Below are 5,929 nucleotides of genomic sequence, written 5' to 3' on the forward strand. Positions count from 1 at the left end.
TTCCACTGGTGTTTCTGCAACTATAATTTTGAAAAACAAAATGGAAAAAATAGCACCTATACATTTCTTGATAGGTTTATAGTTTGTTTTTAAATATAGGAGAACTCCTTAAAAGTGATATTGTGTGCCAGATGAGGCTGAAGTGTTTTGTTATTAGTAGTACATGGTGCAATACATGAGAATTATATTCACCTGGGGGAAGTGGGACATATAGATACCACATTTTGATCCTTTTTACCTTCTGTACTCCTCCACCACCATCTGCTATGCAGCCATTGCCTGTTGGAGTAGCTCAACTCTGGAGTGACTCATGAGATTTAGACCCTATTTACCATGAAGCTGAAGCTATTTACCATAGCTTCATGCAGTAGAAACCACTGTAATTTCCACTTACAGTTAAAAATGTGAATGGTGGAAAGTATTAAAGTACTGAGCATAATAAAAACACAATAGCTTTTTGCAGAAATAGATCATTTTTACTGTGATAAGAATAAACAAATTAGAGAAAGAAAGTACAGAAGCCGGCCTTAAAAATCAATCCCACTAGGCAAAACTGGAACAATTTGAAAAACAAAACAATGACAGTATTGGATTGTAAACCAAAGAATAAATATCAGTGATGCTATTATGATACGAATACATTTTTACATTATTGAATGGATGGAAGAATGATACAATTCTATTGAAAGACACACTACAATGAAAGTAGAAGTAACAAAGATGACAGAAAATCACTTCAATCATAATTGTTTCATAAATGGTAAAATGGTTAATATCAAAATCAGTGTGTAAAAACAAGATATTTGCACTGACTCAAAGTATATTCCTCTAAATGTTTAAGGATTATTATGGTGGTTTTAACGTATGTCTACATATTCTTAATAACTCTTCAGAAGTTGGGGTCTCATTCTCTACTCTTTGACACAGGCAGAACTAACATTTTAGGAGTAATAAAGTATGGAAGCATGAGAAAAAACTTTATAGTTTGGAATTTTGAAAGAAATCATCTGAAGCAAATAACCAAGGTCAATGTCATCATTACTGAGACAGCTCTTATAATGTGTTCTCAGAGTGATGAACTGAGGACGCCTCTGTGGTGTAGAGGCAACACAAAATGAGTCAAATGATAAGATAAATTCCAAGTTGAGAAACATACTGTAAAGTATCTGGTGATTACTCCTTAAGCCTAACAGACACTCAGAAATAAGGTCAAGCTGTCACAGATAGGAAGAGAATAAGTAGTCATTAAATTAAGCAATTTTGAATTGGATATTGTAACAAAAGAGAAAAAGAGGAAAAAGGAGAAGAATGAGAAGAAGGAGAAGAAGGAGAAGGAGAAGAAAAAGAAGAAGACAACAAAAACAAGAAGAATAAGAACAAGAAGAAAGAGAAAGAAAGAAAGAAAGAAAGAAAGAAAGAAAGAAAGAAAGAAAGAAAGAAAGTTGTGAGTGGAAAAAGTAAAGAAATCCAACAATTAAAATTGTTGTTACTATTGCACTAATATAAATCTCTGAGTTTTTAGTAGTTTATCATAAAATATGTGAGATTCTCAAATTAGAGGAACCTTACTTAAAATGTATATAGAAACTTTTATACAATCTTTGCAACTTTCCTTTAAGTCTAAATTATTTCACAGTATGTAGATTTAAGCAAAAAATATGGAAGCACAAATAGGTTCCCCAGTGAGTGGATCACAAAAATGTCCGATGTATTTCTTCCCGTTGCCCTAGTAGAATTCCTTGCATTCTCTTAAATAGTTTCTTCAACTATCCTCACTACTCCCGTGCTCTACTGGCATGAGGAAAACAAATAAGCAACAGCCATAACTGTATTTCAGTAGAATATTTACTGTGCTTCATAATAAAACATTAAATACTTTCAGATCAAGCCTTCTTAACCCATTGTATCTCTTATGGCTGAGATTATAATGTCCTCCCAAACTCTCCCCTTTGGTGGTAAAACTTGATGGGGGTTGTCCCTGGAGGCATAGCTCAGAAGGTATAGTCTGTCTCCTACAACTTCTCTTCACCCTATGTTTCCTGATTCTGATACTTGAGCACCTTTTCTTCCCCCATGAATCCACCTGTTATGGTTTTTGTCAGTGGCCCCCAAGCTTCATGAATTATGAACTGGACAAAATCTAGAGTTTGTGATTGGTTCATTGTCTAGTGCTTGGATTGGTGATGTGAGTGCTGCACCTGTCTAGGGATGGAGCCAGGGTATGATGTAATGGCCGGAAGCAGGTGTTTCTCACTCTTTTGCTGGTTCATGCTTGCTATTTGTGGTGGCCACAAGTGACAGCCCTACCACGCCACGCTGCCTTGGAGTCAACTGAGTATGGGCTGACACCTCCAAAGAACTGTAAGAAATACACCTTTCCTTCCCTATCTTGGGGCATCAGGTATTTTATCTCAGCGAGGAGTTGAAAAGTAACTAAGACACCATCTGAGGATGGACTGAAACTTCAAGGCAAAATAAACATCTTGTACTTTAATTTGCAGATGTCAGGTACTTTGTCCCAGCATGCCTAATCCAAAAGAATGTTGCCACTACCCTGAATATTTTTAACTGTGTGGTTCAGAAGTCTTTGGAACAGGTTTGTGAGAAGTTACCAAGTGTTTATAGATGCCTGCTAAGAAGCCTTAGAGTACTGAAATTCAAGCTTGATGGGAAATTCTGGCCAGAATTCAGAAGACCAGCATGCCTACAGAAATTCAGTCTGTAGATCCAGGTTCAGGAGGTTACAATTGGGAGTAAGGATTCCATTGGCAGTGGAAGTAGAGGTCATGTGTCTTATACCAGGCAGGAAATGTACGTATGTATATTTTTGTCTGTGTCTCAAGACTTAAGTTGAAGACTGAAATTAAGGACAGATGACTAATTAAGGTACTACTTAGTCATTATTACTACTTCTGGAGCTTTAGATTTTTTAAGGGTACCATTAACTTCACTTTCATAGTAGATATATAGAATAGTAGATATATAGATCAGTTTCAGAGATGTGTGTGTGTGTGTGTGTGTGTGTGTGTGTGTGTGTGTGTGTGTTTGATGGTACCAAGGATCAAACTCACAACCTCATGCTGGCCAGGCAGGGGCTTATGCTACTGACCTAAATGCTTGGCCCAGTTTCAGAGATTTCTATCTGTCCACTATAGAGGAAATGAGCTAACCATGGACATTCTCCATTTTCCATTGAACCTTTGGCTAAGCAAGACTCTAACAGGGTCATTGTTGAGATGCTCTGAATGTTTACATTATTGCAATTATGGATCCATCTCCATTAGCCATTGAAAGGCCTAGACATTCATCTCTCCTCATTTTACAGTTACTTTTTACTGGGCTGTATATTTCTTTTGAAGAAGGGCTGAATGAATCATCATGCTGTAGTACTGAAGGCCAGTACTTTCATCCGCCATCAGGTCAGAGAACAGGAAATTCTGTCTTAATTATAGGTATTTGTATAATATTATCAACTGAATCTACATTTTTATTTTGGTTATTGGAGACAATGTCTCAGTTTGACCTTGAATTCAGTGAGTAGCTCAGGCTGGTCTAGAACTCATGGTGATCCTCCTGCCTCAGCCTCCTGAGTACTGGGATTACAGCCATGTACCACCACATCCGGTTAACCTTGATTTTAAATGACTTATCAATTCTAATTCCTTTTTAATCATATAAGTAGATCTATAAGTCATTCAACTGTATGTCTTATGTCATATTATTATGTAAACACACATAATATGAAGATTATAAATGATCATAAATTTCCAACTTTCCCTAACAACACTTCCTAACTTCTATTCCTGAAAGCTAATATTTTCTCACATATGATATTCCATATTTTTGAAGCATCTCATTATACTGTTAAACACTTGTATTTTTTCAGAAAATTCTTGTAACATGGAGATGATTATTGTCTATTCAAAATCACTTAATTGGTTCTATTTCCATCTTGTGGAGACAAAATCCGAGCACTCTTCTACATCTTGAAGCATTCCAAATATTTTCAGATAACTATTATAACCTGTTAAGTGTTCCCTTCTTCACGCTAAACAGTCATAATTCTCTTAGCAGATGCTTAGCTTGTTTAAAAATATCCCCTACAATTTCAGACCATCTCTTCTTCTAAACCATGAAACCCCTAAACAACAAAACAGACTAACTGTGGTTATGGCTTGTATCTAGATGCCCTTCAGAGCCTCATGTGCTCTCAGGTGAGGCTGTGGGAGGTGGTTGGATTACAGGTGTGCGATGCTGCATTAGGGTGTGTGACGATGTAGTTAAGGATAGGTGATGTCTAAAGCGGGTCAGCATAGTGGGAGGTATGGGTAGCGGACAGCCCACCTGGCTGTGGGAGACAGCACGCGAGAGACTTCTAGCCTGAATAGAGAAAAGGAAAGGAAGGCTTTTCTGCTTGCCGCCTGCAAGCTGCCACCCCGTGGGCTGCTTGTCCTCTACCACGCCCCGCAGACATGCCGCCCTTCCTTGGAGCCAGCTTGTGGACTTCCCTCTACAAACTGTGAGCTGAAACAAATCTCTCCTCCTTTAACTTGCAGTGGTCAGCTACTTTGACTCAGCAACAAGGAAACTAAGAAAGGAGGATACAATTATTAAACAAACAATACTATTCTGTTTTCTTTAGCTGTTCCCAAATTATTTCATTTTGGAAGTAGTCACTTATTAAATAATATATTTTAATGTACTAAAAGGTTCCAGAGATCTTACATATCAACATACTCTCTCATACTCTTGAAAGCCAATTTTAAAGTCGTTTTTGGATTCTTATTCATCTATGATTTGGATCACAGTCAAGTGATTGCAGATGTCAGCATATGAGTCAACTCGCCTTGCCTCATCATATGTGAATCAGTCTGATGCACATTATTTGTCTGAAGTTTCTGATACCATAATAGGTACTGTGAATAGAATGTCAGTTCCCTGTCCTTGAAGAGATAATATTATGCAGCAAAGTATATATATATATATATATATATATATATATATATATTATATCTAGTTTTATATATATATAGAATATATATATATATATTCTATCTAATTTTATCTTTGCAAAACCTAAGGATTCATTTCAATTACTCTAATAAGTCTCAAATGAATGTGTAATTTATTACTTAAATTGTAGTGATTTGACAGTAGAAAAAGATTACTAACTCTACCTATATACAATGCATAAATCAGTAGTAAACTATTTATATTAAAAGATTAAGTGCTAAAGGATTTTAGAAATAGAACTAATTTTGCAAGATTTGTTGGATCATATGTCTATGCAATGTACTCTGAGATTTCTTGTAGATCAGACTTTTAAAAATTATAATATTCTTATATTTGTTTAAATCTGTTATTCTTTCATCTACCAGGTATAGAATAAAATTTATCTAGGTTGAAACAACTCAAGTAACATTAAATCACCTGATTACATAATCAGAGTGTTTGTGGCTTAATTTTATTATTTATTTATTTATTTTTAATAAGGGAGAGTATGAACACAGTCTCCCCCTACCACAAATTATGCAGTCATGTTTCCCACGTTTGGGGAATCACAAGGGTCAGCATATCCAGAGAGCAGTGAGTAAGCCTTGCCCTGGGAAAACCACGTTCTTGGTCATGGACTCTTCCCTGCCATGTAAGTGTTTATTTATTTATTTATTTATTTATTTATTTTGAGATAGGGTTTCACTATACAGTTCAGGCTGACCACAAATTCACTTTGTAGTTCAGACAGCCGTGAACACACATGATTCTCCTGTCTTTTCCTCTTGAGAGCTGGGATTACAGTCTTATGCCCCTATGTCCAGTTTTTCGTGCCTTTTAAATCACTTTAAGTCTTAGACATTGTTTTCACAAGATAGAAGTTAATTAGCCTATAATGATTTCTCTATGTCACTCAAGATAATCTGGTATACTTCAG

General features: G+C 36.0%; 1 non-coding gene across 1 annotated transcript; it reads right to left on the reverse strand.

Annotated features, from left to right (window-relative positions):
- Nucleotides 1–5,491: 5,491 nt before the first annotated feature.
- LOC111755600 (U1 spliceosomal RNA) lies at nucleotides 5,492–5,652 on the reverse strand. Its single transcript, XR_002790158.1, has one exon. It is a non-coding gene; the product is annotated as a U1 spliceosomal RNA (small nuclear RNA).
- Between the last annotated feature and the right edge of the window lie 277 nt (nucleotides 5,653–5,929).

Source organism: Cavia porcellus, unplaced genomic scaffold (genome assembly GCF_034190915.1).
Source record: "Cavia porcellus strain 051 isolate PalLab524CR breed Dunkin Hartley unplaced genomic scaffold, mCavPor4.1 scaffold_22, whole genome shotgun sequence".
In the NCBI taxonomy this organism is placed as follows: domain Eukaryota; kingdom Metazoa; phylum Chordata; class Mammalia; order Rodentia; family Caviidae; genus Cavia; species Cavia porcellus.